At 47.7% G+C, this 14,549-nt stretch overlaps 1 protein-coding gene across 1 annotated transcript in view; it reads left to right on the forward strand.

Moving 5' to 3' along the window:
• The window catches only part of THSD7A (thrombospondin type 1 domain containing 7A), a 322,453-nt gene that overhangs the window by 68,570 nt on the left and 239,334 nt on the right, over positions 1-14,549 (forward strand). The gene's annotated exons all lie outside the window — the stretch shown is intronic.

Here is a 14,549-nt window from a genome sequence, read left to right on the forward strand (position 1 = left end):
CAAATTGCTTCTTTTTCCTGCCAGTACAGGTACGGACTGTCTGACATGCCTACTTGGATGCTGTCACCGATGTAATCCTTTAACAGACAGACGCACGCTTGTCGCTGCTGCTTTGAGGATGCAAGTGCGGCTACAGCCCACACAATTCACAAAGACAGAAAAAAAAAAAGGAATATTTTTATTGTTTGTGGAGCGCACTTTGAGGGTTACACCACCCTTTAACAGACAGACGCACGCTTGTCGCTGCTGCTTTGAGGATGCAAGTGCGGCTACAGCCCACACAATTCACAAAGACAGAAAAAAGAAGAATATTTTTATTGTTTGTGTAGCACACTTTGAGGGTGTCACCACCCTTTAACAGACAGACGCACGCTTGTCGCTGCTGCTTTAAGGATGCAGGTGCGGCTACAGCCCACACATTTCACAAAGACCGAAAAAAAAGAACAATATTTTAATTGTTTGTGTAGCACACTTTGAGGGTGTCACCACCCTTTAACAGACAGACGCACGCTTGTCGCTGCTGCTTTAAGGATGCAGGTGCGGCTACAGCCCACACAATTCACAAAGACAGAAAAAAGAAGAAGAATATTTTTATTGTTTGTGTAGCACACTTTGAGGGTGTCACCACCCTTTAACAGACAGACGCACGCTTGTCGCTGCTGCTTTAAGGATGCAGGTGCGGCTACAGCCCACACATTTCACAAAGACTGAAAAAAAAAGAACAATATTTTAATTGTTTGTGTAGCACACTTTGAGGGTGTCACCACCCTTTAACAGACAGACGCACGCTTGTCGCTGCTGCTTTAAGGATGCAGGTGCGGCTACAGCCCACACAATTCACAAAGACAGAAAAAAGAAGAATATTTTATTGTTTGTGTAGCACACTTTGAGGGTGTCACCACCCTTTAACAGACAGACGCACGCTTGTCGCTGCTGCTTTGAGGATGCAAGTGCGGCTACATCGCACACAAGTCACAAACACATAAAAAAAATAGTTTTTTATTTTTGGAGCACTTTGAGAGTTACACCACCCTTTAACAGACAGACGCACGCTTGTTGCTGCTGCTTTGAGGATGCAAGTGCGGCTACATCGCACACAAGTCACAAACACATTAAAAACATAGTTTTTTATTTTTTGGAGCACTTTGAGAGTTACACCACCCTTTAACAGACAGACGCACGCTTGTCGCTGCTGCTTTGAGGATGCAAGTGCGGCTACAGCCCACACAATTCACAAAGACAGAAAAAAGAAGAAGAATATTTTTATTGTTTGTGTAGCACACTTTGAGGGTGTCACCACCCTTTAACAGACAGACGCACGCTTGTCGCTGCTGCTTTAAGGATGCAGGTGCGGCTACAGCCCACACATTTCACAAAGACTGAAAAAAAAAGAACAATATTTTAATTGTTTGTGTAGCACACTTTGAGGGTGTCACCACCCTTTAACAGACAGACGCACGCTTGTCGCTGCTGCTTTAAGGATGCAGGTGCGGCTACAGCCCACACAATTCACAAAGACAGAAAAAAGAAGAATATTTTTATTGTTTGTGTAGCACACTTTGAGGGTGTCACCACCCTTTAACAGACAGACGCACGCTTGTCGCTGCTGCTTTAAGGATGCAGGTGCGGCTACAGCCCACACATTTCACAAAGACCGAAAAAAAAGAACAATATTTTAATTGTTTGTGTAGCACACTTTGAGGGTGTCACCACCCTTTAACAGACAGACGCACGCTTGTCGCTGCTGCTTTAAGGATGCAGGTGCGGCTACAGCCCACACAATTCACAAAGACAGAAAAAAGAAGAAGAATATTTTTATTGTTTGTGTAGCACACTTTGAGGGTGTCACCACCCTTTAACAGACAGACGCACGCTTGTCGCTGCTGCTTTAAGGATGCAGGTGCGGCTACAGCCCACACATTTCACAAAGACTGAAAAAAAAAGAACAATATTTTAATTGTTTGTGTAGCACACTTTGAGGGTGTCACCACCCTTTAACAGACAGACGCACGCTTGTCGCTGCTGCTTTAAGGATGCAGGTGCGGCTACAGCCCACACAATTCACAAAGACAGAAAAAAGAAGAATATTTTATTGTTTGTGTAGCACACTTTGAGGGTGTCACCACCCTTTAACAGACAGACGCACGCTTGTCGCTGCTGCTTTGAGGATGCAAGTGCGGCTACATCGCACACAAGTCACAAACACATAAAAAAAATAGTTTTTTATTTTTGGAGCACTTTGAGAGTTACACCACCCTTTAACAGACAGACGCACGCTTGTTGCTGCTGCTTTGAGGATGCAAGTGCGGCTACATCGCACACAAGTCACAAACACATTAAAAACATAGTTTTTTATTTTTTGGAGCACTTTGAGAGTTACACCACCCTTTAACAGACAGACGCACGCTTGTCGCTGCTGCTTTGAGGATGCAAGTGCGGCTACAGCCCACACAATTCACAAAGACAGAAAAAAAAACAACAATATTTTTATTGTTTGTGTAGCACACTTTGAGGATGTCACCACCCTTTAACAGACAGACGCACGCTTGTCGCTGCTGCTTTGAGGATGCAGGTGCGGCTACAGCCCACACATTTCACAAAGACCGAAAAAAAAAGAACAATATTTTTATTGTTTGTGTAGCACACTTTGAGGGTGTCACCACCCTTTAACAGACAGATGCACGCTTGTCGCTGCTGCTTTGAGGACAGTATCATATGCAGTGACAGTAGACTTGTCAGAAATTGTTGGCACGTCCTTCAGTCCGGACCAGATGTCCAAACCAGCCCTTGACTTATGACACAGGCGCACGCTTGGCGCTGCTACAATGTTGATGCACGTGCGGCTACATCGCACACAAGTCACAAACACATAAAAAAATAGTTTTTTATTTTTTGTGTAGCACACTTTGAGGGTTACACCACCCTTTAACAGACAGACGCACGCTTGTCGCTGCTGCTTTAAGGATGCAGGTGCGGCTACAGCCCACACATTTCACAAAGACCGAAAAAAAAAGAACAATATTTTAATTGTTTGTGTAGCACACTTTGAGGGTGTCACCACCCTTTAACAGACAGACGCACGCTTGTCGCTGCTGCTTTGAGGATGCAGGTGGAATCTAGACGGGATTTGGAACCGGGGACACACTACCTCCATCAATTGTCTAAATCCCACTGCACTAATGGCGGATACCGGACGCACGTCTAACACCAACATAGCAGTCAAGGCCTCAGTTATACGTTTTGCTTCAGGATGACTGCTGTCGTACTTCATCCCCATCGCTAGGGACTGTTGGAGGGTCAATTGTTTAGTAAAAGTAGTGATGTTCCTACTTCCTCTCTGGGATGATGAACAACTCCCAGCAGCAGCAATAGCACTAGGAGGAAGTGGTTCTTGATCTTTCCCTATTTTATTTTTATCGGAGAAAGTTTGGTCCTCCATTTATGTTATATTGATATATACGTGCGGCTAAAGCGCACACAAACACAGAAAATATTTTTTTATTTTTGCTGGAGAGTAGTGCACTTTGTGGGTTACACCACCCTTTAAGAAATGAGCCAGCCGGCTCTTTACTTATGGGACACAGGCGCATGCTTGGCGCTGCTTCTTTGTTGATGCACGTGCAGCCACAGTGCACACAAGTCACAAACACAGAAAATATATATTTTTTTGGTTTGGAGTGTACTTTGGGGGTTACAGCATCCTTTAACGGTCAAGCCAGCCGGCCCTTTACTTATGACACAGGCGCACGCTTGGCACTACTTTGTTGATGCACCTGTGGCTACTGCGCACACAATTCACAAACACAGAAAATAATTTTTTTTTTGGTTTGGACTGGAGTGTACTTTGGGGGTTACAGCACCCTTTAACGGTCAAGCCAGCCGGCCCTTTACTTACGACACAGGCACACGCTTGGCACTACTTTGTTGATGCACGTGCGGCTACTGCGCACACAATTCACAAACACAGAAAATAATTATTTTTTTAGTTTGGACTGGAGTGTACTTTGGGGGTTACAGCACCCTTTAATGGTCAAGCCAGCCGGCCCTTTACTTATGACACAGGCGCACGCTTGGCACTACTTTGTTGATGCACGTGCGGCTACTGCGCACACAATTCACAAACACAGAAAATATATATTTTGTTGGTTTGGACTGGAGTGTACTTTGGGGGTTACAGCACCCTTTAACGGTCAAGCCAGCCGGCCCTTTACTTATGACACAGGCGCACGCTTGGCACTACTTTGTTGATGCACGTGCGGCTACTGCGCACACAATTCACAAACACAGAAAATATATTTTTTTTTGGTTTGGACTGGAGTGTACTTTGGGGGTTACAGCACCCTTTAATGGTCAAGCCAGCCGGCCCTTTACTTATGACACAGGCGCAAGATTGGCACTACTTTGTTGATGCACGTGCGGCTACTGCGCACACAATTCACAAACACAGAAAATATTATTTTTTTGGTTTGGACTGGAGTGTACTTTGGGGGTTACAGCACCCTTTAACGGTCAAGCCAGCCGGCCCTTTACTTATGACACAGGCGCACGCTTGGCACTACTTTGTTGATGCACGTGCGGCTACTGCGCACACAATTCACAAACACAGAATATATTATTTTTTTGGTTTGGACTGGAGTGTACTTTGGGGGTTACAGCACCCTTTAACGGTCAAGCCAGCCGGCCCTTTACTTATGACACAGGCGCACGCTTGGCACTACTTTGTTGATGCACGTGCGGCTACTGCGCACACAATTCACAAACACACAAAAAATATTATTTTTTTAGCACTTGGGGGGAGCACCCCTGATGGACAGAGCACCCTCTGGACAACACTACAGCACCACTTTAGGACTGGGACACTGCACAGGACTTTGGAGTGGACACAGCCCCTATGGAGAACTGACTGCACAACACAGTCCAGCCAGCCCCTATGGACTTTGAAGTAGCAGCACAGCGCAGCACAACACTACTCTGCACTACACTACACTACACAGCCCAGCCAGCCTAACTCCCACCCTCCCTCTTCACTGTCCACAGCCGAGTGAGAAAATGGCGCCGACGCGGGTACCTTATATAGGTTCCAAAACCCGCGAGACTCGGAAGGCGGGATGATGACGTTTTGCCTCGATTTCAGATCCGAGTCAGGCAAGAAAAGTCGAGCCTGACTCGGATCTGCCTCGGATCGGGGGGGCTCGGGGGGGTTCGGATTTCAGAAATCCGAACCCGCTCACCCCTAGTTTAAACGCCGTTACATGGGGCGTGCATAAATTAGTCATTGCGATTACATACGCAGCACAAGAGCCCAATGCATGTCATGAGAGTTGTAGTGTCTGCGGCTGGTCAAACATGCCGCAAGATCAAGATGGCAGCTCCCTCCTTCCGGGAGGGAGCTGAATGCCTGTATACTGCGGGGCACGTGGCCAGACACTGATGCCAGTTTCGGGGCAGAGCCAGGGGTGGGGCCACATGATCGCATCTTCATGGCCCCGCCCCTTCGTCACAATGTCAACATTACAGGCACTGTGAAGCAGGGGGAGGGGCTGCGGGGATTTCGAGTAGTGGACCGGGGGGGGCAGGCGGCAGCCGGGAGGCTTGCCTGCCTTTCCGGGGGGTCGGGAGCGGCACCAGATATTCGGGAGGCTCCCGACCAAATCGGGAGGGTAGGCAAGCCTGGGTTAGCGACATCGTACACATATGATAAGGCTGCGGTGGGTGACCTTATGCTGGGGTAAGCTTTGGAACTATTTGCATATTGTCTCAGCTGCGATCACATTAGCGTCCAGCTCTGAATCAGGATCATGGGCAATTTTGCCATCGTTTTGGGGGAGAGGTGCTCTAGTATCATATCCTCGCACTGACGCGACTCACACCAGTGTCCTCCCTGTCTGTCCATGGCCAGTCCTACACTGCATAGCAGTATAAATATGCCTCTCAGTGCTATAAATAGTCACATGATCATTGCTGTGCTTTGTATCTGGGTTAAGTCGTGTCTACATGCAGCTTTTAAAGACTTAGCAGGAATAAAAAGCCAAGCGTGTAAATATGTGTGTGGTTATTTTGTTGGAGGAGTCATTTTGTTCTTAGATATTTACTTTGTGTTTGAGATGCCTCTTTCTCATGGCGGGGGGGAAATATTACTACTATTGGGGCTGATGCAGAGATATGTGCTAAAGTGATGGTTAGCGCATAGCCCCGATTGTAACTCCGCTGCATCTCCACATGACCCATACTGCGCATCCAGCACGCTGTCCAGCAGCAGACTGTCAGTAATTGATTAGTCTGCAGCTGTTTTTTTGGGAGGGGAGGGGGCGGCGACGGCCTCCTTTTCACAAAACGGAGTCGTGTCGTCGCCGTTGGGGGAAGAGAAGAGGCCAGGATCTCCGTCGCCTGGCCTCTTTTGTGCATCGGCTCGAGTGACCCCATGGTCACTCAGCCGGCCGAGGATCACGCAGATAATCCAATGCTACGTCCATGGACCCAGCTCAGATCAGTAATGCATGCAGGGGGCAGGGGGCCTCTCGCTACATTACCATAATAGTGCTACCAGGTTAGTAGCTGCAATCAGGCCTGCCAAGAGCCACGGCGGGCCCGGGTAACAGGGTGCGTGTCCTAATCACGGGAGGCGTGGCCACGCCCCTTCCCGGAAAAAAAAAAGGATTTGCAGTGCCGCAAAGCTCTGAGCCCCCACAGCCCATCGCTCTCCCCCACAGGCATAGGAGACTGCTGTGGCTGCTGTGAGGGAGGGGGGCGTCGTCGGACCCGGGCCCCTGCCGGGCCCTTCAGGAAGCCCAGGCCCGGGTAATCTGTACTCGCTCCCCCCCCCCTTTCGGGCCCGGCGCCCCTGGCTGCGATAGCATTAGCATCAGACCCTAAATCGCCCCCATTATTATTACTATTGAAACCCTATTGAAAACTCACTATCTTTAAAAATCCCCAATACACTGTTTAGTACAAAAATTAGATCAGTAAATTACATGTATGCGATCAGCTATCAGGACACGCAATCTGTCTTGGCTGCATTGGGCAATGAATGGTCAGGTCACATGGCCGCGCAGTGAAAAGTACATTGCAAAGAAAAATATTTTCAGGACAAATGCCCTGTAATGTAAAATTATTCACTGCGCTGTAATGGGAAAGAATGAGTTTAGCAAGGCTAGAACATTTCAGCCCTTGTGCAGGCAGTATATCATCACTCTATTGGAACACATTAATATGTAAGTACATTATGCAGAGCTTACTCTGCCCAGATTTGTTCTTAGTGATGTATGATTCCTCCTCTTGTAAATGGAAATGATCACAAGAAAGAGCTTCCATCTGTTGTGCGCACAGCGATGCTCTATACACTTCCACTCCATAAATGTCAGCTCTGCAGAATACATTCTCCAGGGGTTATCAACTGGCAAAGTGCAATTATGCCGTAGCCCATAGCGACCAGTCTTTGCTTTCATTATTTAAATCGCACTGGTCTGTGAAAGCTACGTATTGCTGTCGGTTGTTATGGGGTACAACTGTCTGTTTATGTATCGAGCAGTGAAAAGCGCGGAGATTTGGACCAGTAGAGAAGTTGCAACCAATCGGGTTTGAGGTAGCATTTATCAAGTACAGTCTATAAAATAATAGGTAGGAGCTGATTGGCTGCTATGGGCAACTCCTCCGCTGGTCCACCTCTCCACACTTTTCACTGTGGACAAATAGTTTAACTCTTCTTTGGTAAATGGGACATGACTTGGAGGAGCTGCTCCATCTTCGCAGGTCCCCATTGAAGGGTATAGCACACACAGATTACCGATAATCTGGAATCTGCGTTCAGCATTGCACACTGAATCAGGCCGTATGTCTTTATGGGGTCTATGTACTAAGTGACAGAGTGAAAAGTGATAAGTCTGTGATAAGTGCCAGCCAATCAGCTTCCAACTGTCATCTCACAGGCTGTTTGAAAAATGACAGTTGGGAGCTGATTGGCTGGCATCTTATCACAGACTTATCACTTTTCACTCTGTCACTTATCACCGCTTAGTACATAGATCCCTAAGTGTTACTCACCTATCTTGTAGTATCACAAATAGCTAGAATCATCAGGCCCCCAACCCACAGTGATGGGGGAACATGTTAAAGTTGGCAAGTCCTGTACTGTATGGGGTGAGCTGTTTCCTCTGTGGGCTTCTCATGGTAACTGAACAATTCATGAGAATACATTTGCCCACAGCCAATCAGGTCACAGTAAAATTGATTTTCACATCTCCAGTGGACTCTACATTCTATTCAGTTTCTCTATGGCTGACCCACAGTGGCTCTATATCTGTGCTGAGTGACTTCCACAATTATTTATAATATTACTGTATAATATGGCTCTTTATCTGCGTAATGCAGGCATGCACAGGCGTATTTCATTTAATTATCCGGTTTTTAATTTATTTAATAACTTGAGATAAGCAAGCCTGTGAACCATCGCCAACGTGATTCTATTATTGGCGAATCATGTATCTGAATTTAAACTGGGAGAACTGATAAAAAGGCGTCAGCTAGGATGAAGGGAAGATGCAGATCCTAGCGAATGCACAAAATACCGACACACAGCCGTCACACCCTTCCTCCAATACCGCTGTCACCACTCGGAGACAGGCAGTCAGTGCTAGATTCTTTTATCTCTGATCAAGGGACTGTTGTCGTGCTTCCCATAACTGAGACCCATGATTGACCTTGGTTTGTCCGATCACATCAGATTATGTAGCTCTGACTGATGACCCACCTGGATCTAACACACACGCTCCCTCTCTCTTTCTCTCTCTCACTTTCTCTCTCTCTCTTCCATGGCAAATATATGTGACCACTAAGCAACGGGTGTAGAAGGTATTAACCTAATTCCCTACCCTAACCTTAACCCTCCTTTAGGGGTGCCTAACCCTAACCTCCCCCCAGTGCCTAACCCCCCTCTAAGTGCCTAAACCTAACCCCCCCTTCCCCACAGCCTAAACCTAACCCTCCCGGGGGGTGTGCCTAACCCTGTCCCCTCGGGAGGCCTAGAACCTAACCCTCCCCCCCGCGGCTGTCCGCGCCTGGCCCACGGCTTACCTTCGTTCGGTATGCTGGGCGTCGGGCTCCCGGCGTAGGTCTAATGACAGGTGTCAGGATTTCGACAGTCAGGAAGCCGGCGGTCAGCATTTAGACCGTCGGCTTCCTGACTACATCCCCTAAGCGACCCGCATCCCTGGCCTCCAGTCAGAAGAATTTGCCACAGCTGGTTCCCTCTCCCAGCTGCTAGTGATACGTATATTTTAAAGTGATTAACATTGGAACCACTGTTCCACTCTAGAAATGACAGTGATAGAACATGAACATTCCGGCCAGGGCCCTGTTTATGTGGAGTTTGTATGTTCTCATCTGTAAAGTGCAGCATAATATCTGAGGAGCACTATTATATATATATATATATATATATATATATATATATTTATATATATATATATTAGAGATGAGCGTTTCGGATTCTGTGGAATCCGAACTGCTCCGAACATTGGGGATCCGAGTCCACCCGAACCCTGTTCGGGTGTTCACCGCCTGACTCGGATCCCCGTTCGGGGACGAACGGCGGCCGCCTGATGTCGGATTCTCACTAGAGAATCTGACATCAGCGCTCCTATTGTGTAGGGCAGACCGCTGTGATAGCGCTCTGCCCTACACAGAACAAACACACAGCCGCCAGTGGCAGCTGTGTGTTTGTTACAGCAGCCAATGACAGTCACACAGACTCTCATTGGCTGCTGCACGGAGGGAGCCGGCTGGAGCTCACACATGAGCTCCGTCTTCCGGCTCCCTCCTCAGCGTGTGACAGCAGAGCGGACGGAGCGGGAGCGGGGATATTTTTTTTTTTTTTTTTTACTTGTGCAAGGGCCGGGGGCGCTACTACTGGGGGGGCTAGCTACTGGGGGGGGCTATACTTCTGGGGGGGGTCTGCTACTGGGGGGGCTATACTACTGGGGGGCTATACTACTGGGGGGGGTCTGCTACTGGGGGTCCTTACTACTGAGGGGCCTGCTACTGGGGGGGCTATACTACTGGGGAGGGGTCTGCTACTGGGGGGGCCATACTACTAAGGGGCCTGCTACTGGGGGGGCCATACTACTGGGGGGCCATACTACTGGGGGGGCTTACTACTACTGGGGGGGCTTACTACTACTGGGGGGCCATACTACAGGGGGGGGCATACTACAGGGGGGCTACTACTGGGGCAGCCTACTACTGGGGGGGCCTGCTACTGGGGCAGCCTACTACTGGGGGGGCCATACTACTGGGGGGGCTGCTAATGGGGGGCATACTACTGGGTGGCATGCTAATGGGGGGCATTCTACTGGGGGCACTGCATAAGGGACCCTACTACTAAGGGGACTGCATAGGGGGCACCACTGCTGGGGGCATTGTGTAAGGGACACCGCTACTGTGGGCATTGTGTAAAAGGGGCACTACTGTGGGCATTGTGTAAAAGGGTCACTACTGTGGGCATTGTGTAAAAGGGGCACTACTGTGTGTCGTTGCATAAATAAAAGACACTACTTTATGGTGTAATGTGAATCAGGCCCTATGTGCGGTGTAATGTGAATAAGATTGTGCACTGTGACTCCTTGGGCCGTAGCCCACTATGTAAACAAGTACTGTGATTCTGCTGGCCGTACCCCACTGGGTGGGTGGACTACTTTTCATTTCTGCCACTGCTGTGTGGCAATGTGTCATAGATGTGCTTTATACTGTGGTGTCTGTGTCGTTGTGCCGCTGCTTTGTCACTTAGTAACCAGTCAGCTCACTGCAACCTTTGGCCAATAATGTTGAAAACAATATTATAAGCTGTGATATGGTCTAAATTGACTGGAAATTAATGTTATTGAGGTTAATAATACTCTAGGAAGAAAAAAAAGACCAATTTATGTGATTTTAGCTTTTTTTGTCAATTTTTGTAAAAAAATCCAAATCCAAATCCAGTCACCGCAGTTTGGCAAATCCAAATCCAAAGCCGGACGACGAATTAGAACCAAATCCAAATCCGGCAAAAATGGTCCGGCGCACATCCCTAATATATATATATATATATATATATATATATATATATATATATGTGATAAATAAATAAAAAAATAAGTTATCTCGTGGAAGGTGGCCATAAAGAAACATCACTGCAGGTATGTCACTGGTTTCTCTCTGGTGTGCATAGAATTATTGGGGGTACAGTATTTATCATGCAGTAAAAACAGTGGAGTGAACCAGTGGAAAAGTTGCCCGTAGCAACCAATTAGCTTACAGTATGCCTATCATTTTATAGAATGCCTTTGACAAGGGTGTATTAAGAGAGGAGGCGGCCCGTGTGTATTTCCCGTCCGAGGCACCCTCTTCTCTCCCCGACAGCGCACTGACTAGGGATGGACATCGGAAGCCAATGGTTAGCAACCATCAATATTTCCGATTCAATGGAAGAAATTTTTAATCCAATACCAGGAATTCGGTGGTTGTCAACCATCAGATGCAGCTTTCCGATGCCCATCCGATGGTTGGCTCTGGAGGGAGAGCAGCAGGATGCATGGCATCTATTCTCAGTGTAGGGGGAGCTTGGGGGCAGCCCAGCAACTTGGTGAACGCTGGGCATGCCCCCACAGTGATGTGGGCAGGGGTGCCTCGAGGCTAGTTGCCATTGCCAACCATTCAATGTCTGGCTTCTGATGTCCATCCCTCTATGCTCAGTGCTGCTACAGCTGACGCAGGACTTCTGAGAGGTAAGTATTAAAAATATGGGTGTAGGGTGTGCGGTGCGGCCTTAAGGGTGGAATTGAGAATATCTATGAGTAGTAACCAAAAGGACATGGGGTCTCATTCAGGGTTCTACACAATGCCAATATTTTCACAAATGGAGCATTTTTTTTTACCACTGTGCATTTGTTAAAGTACAGTACCAAAGTCGTACTCTGTGAGTCTTTTTCTCAGTGTGAGTGACAGGCAGGGAGCGTTTGGGGGAAGTACCGGGGAGTGTCAGCTAAAAACACAGGCTTGTCCCGACCATTTCGGAGGTGTGTCACATGCTGCGTCTGCGATCCCGGCGTCTCATTTACGACGGTCATTCTGAGTGACCAAATAGTTACTCAGAAGGTCGATGCTTGCCTGATCTATGTCCGGTGCTGTGTATGTGTTCGTAGTTCCGGACAGCTGCGATGGGTCAGTACAAGTCCCGACGGATGTTCTATTAGCATATTTTCGCAAATCCGGGGCTATGAAAATCACATCTGTGGGTGCATTAGTGTACAACTCCAAATCGGGCCCACCCAGGGCCATAACTAGTTATGGCTGAGCGGTGATCAGGATCTAGGGAGTGACACTGTTTGTGGCACCAACATTTGGCTTGCAAGGTGCACAGAACGGCCTAAGGAGGCTCTGGGCATTCAGCTACTTCCTGGTCACTGTGCCCCTGACCCTCATTGTGGTGTCACATGGTTAGAGGCAGGTCCCATCCCCCATCTTTGGTGCTGCTTATTTCTCAGAGCAGGGAAAGGACAGCATCTTCTCCTTATTAGAGTATTACATATGGTAGGCCCATTATCAACACGGGGAATCATTCGGTAGTTCAAAAGGTAAGAATCTGCCAGTGGCTACACCTTTATGTCAGTAGCCAGCTTATATGGGGTAGCCACATGAAAATAAAGACACAGAGGGGCAGCTTATTTCAGCAATAAGTCACCCATTTGTTTTATTATTCCCTTTTGTTAACTTAACTTATTCCTAAACCTAGAAATAAACACACTGACACATGAATATGGAATTCAAAGAGGTCACAGCCAGAGTTTATTGATCAAATTGAAATTCTAGAATAGGTGGCAAGAAGAAAGCAGTGCTCCAAGGCCACAGCCCAGTGGATATCAATACAAATAAAAAGGGGCGGATCCCCGCCCTGCACAGACTGACCTGGGGCAGTACCATCCTTCCCTAATTGGCACAGCATTGGTCCCTCCCTTGGAACAATGACCATGTCCCCCCTTTAGGCGGTGACAAACTGGCCGCTCTCAAAGGAAGAATGCTACCACAGGCACTCCTGCGCTAATAATCGGCCGCCCGTGAGCACTGCTTCCCGCCAGGCTGCACCTCTACCTGTTGGGAGAAAATCACAGACAAATGCACAATCCAACAACAGAAAAATTTACACAAACCATCTTACACGGGTGGGTGGGTGGGGTTGAAATAAACTGGAAAGAGGAAGATGGCTCCCCTCACCAGGCTATTTATATGGAACCTCTAAGCCCTCCCTTAAATCCTACCATAGGCTTATACTCCTCAAGTGACGAATACTAACCACATCCCCCTCCAGCTTTTAACTCTTAACTTACCTAACAAAATTACATATCAAACAGGGTGCTTATCTATCCTCAAACTTATTCAAGTATTCGGATGCATTAAGTCACCCATTTGTTTTATTATTCCCTTTTGTTAACTTAACTTATTCCTAAACCTAGAAATAAACACACTGACACATGAATATGGAATTCAAAGAGGTCACAGCCAGAATTTATTGATCAAACTGAAATTCTAGAATAGGTGGCAAGAAGAAAGCAGTGCTCCAAGGCCACAGCCCAGTGGATATCAATACAAATAAAAAGGGGCGGATCCCCGCCCTGCACAGACTGACCTGGGGCAGTACCATCCTTCCCTAATTGGCACAGCATTGGTCCCTCCCTTGGAACAATGACCATGTCCCCCCTTTAGGCGGTGACAAACTGGCCGCTCTCAAAGGAAGAATGCTACCACAGGCACTCCTGCGCTAATAATAGGCCGCCCATGAGCACTGCTTCCCGCCAAAGCCCGGTTCGCAGAACCAGGCCCGCCACCAAAACTGTGACCTTCTTAATGAAATTAAAACTGCAGAGGTCATCGATCAACCGCTCTAGCCGCGCGCTCATGAGATGCACCCCGTCGGGCCTATGCAAGCTCTCTGCCCCGTGACATAAACTTGGGTATTGTATGACGCGTCCACCAAACGCTAAATGACAAGCGTGCAATGGCCATATCTGTTCAATACCCACGAACGCGACCAAATCATTGCCTCCCAAGTCTGGCCCCAAACTTCTCCTCTGCTGCCCATGGGGCATCTAGCAGGCACTTACAGTGCATTTCTCGCAATCCTAAGCAATGCCACTTACAGCCAAAATTGGGCATGTAACTCCAAAGGGTGCTGGCTAGCCCAGTAAATATAGGAATTTTCCCACACCCGACAGTTAGCACTCACAGACAACCCTGTCCGAAAGTTCACCTAGACAGAATTGGCATTTATACAGACAGATATTGGTATTTAATACAAACAGAAATTGCTATGTATAATAACAACAATAATCTAACCACAAGGAAAGGGAAACAAATAGTTGGGTGACCCATCTGAAGATGAAAAACAGCAAAACCTCCTTGAGGGCAAAAGCTGAAAATCCTTTCAGAATCCCTAGCGGCAGTAGGCATAAGGCCCCTGGGTTTCCCAACAAACTCGCAAGGAGCGCAACTACTTAATGCTACTTGTTTTAAATACGACT

This window comes from Taudactylus pleione, unplaced genomic scaffold, assembly GCF_031769625.1.
Source record: "Taudactylus pleione unplaced genomic scaffold, aTauple2 ptg000571l, whole genome shotgun sequence".
Taxonomy (NCBI): domain Eukaryota; kingdom Metazoa; phylum Chordata; class Amphibia; order Anura; family Myobatrachidae; genus Taudactylus; species Taudactylus pleione.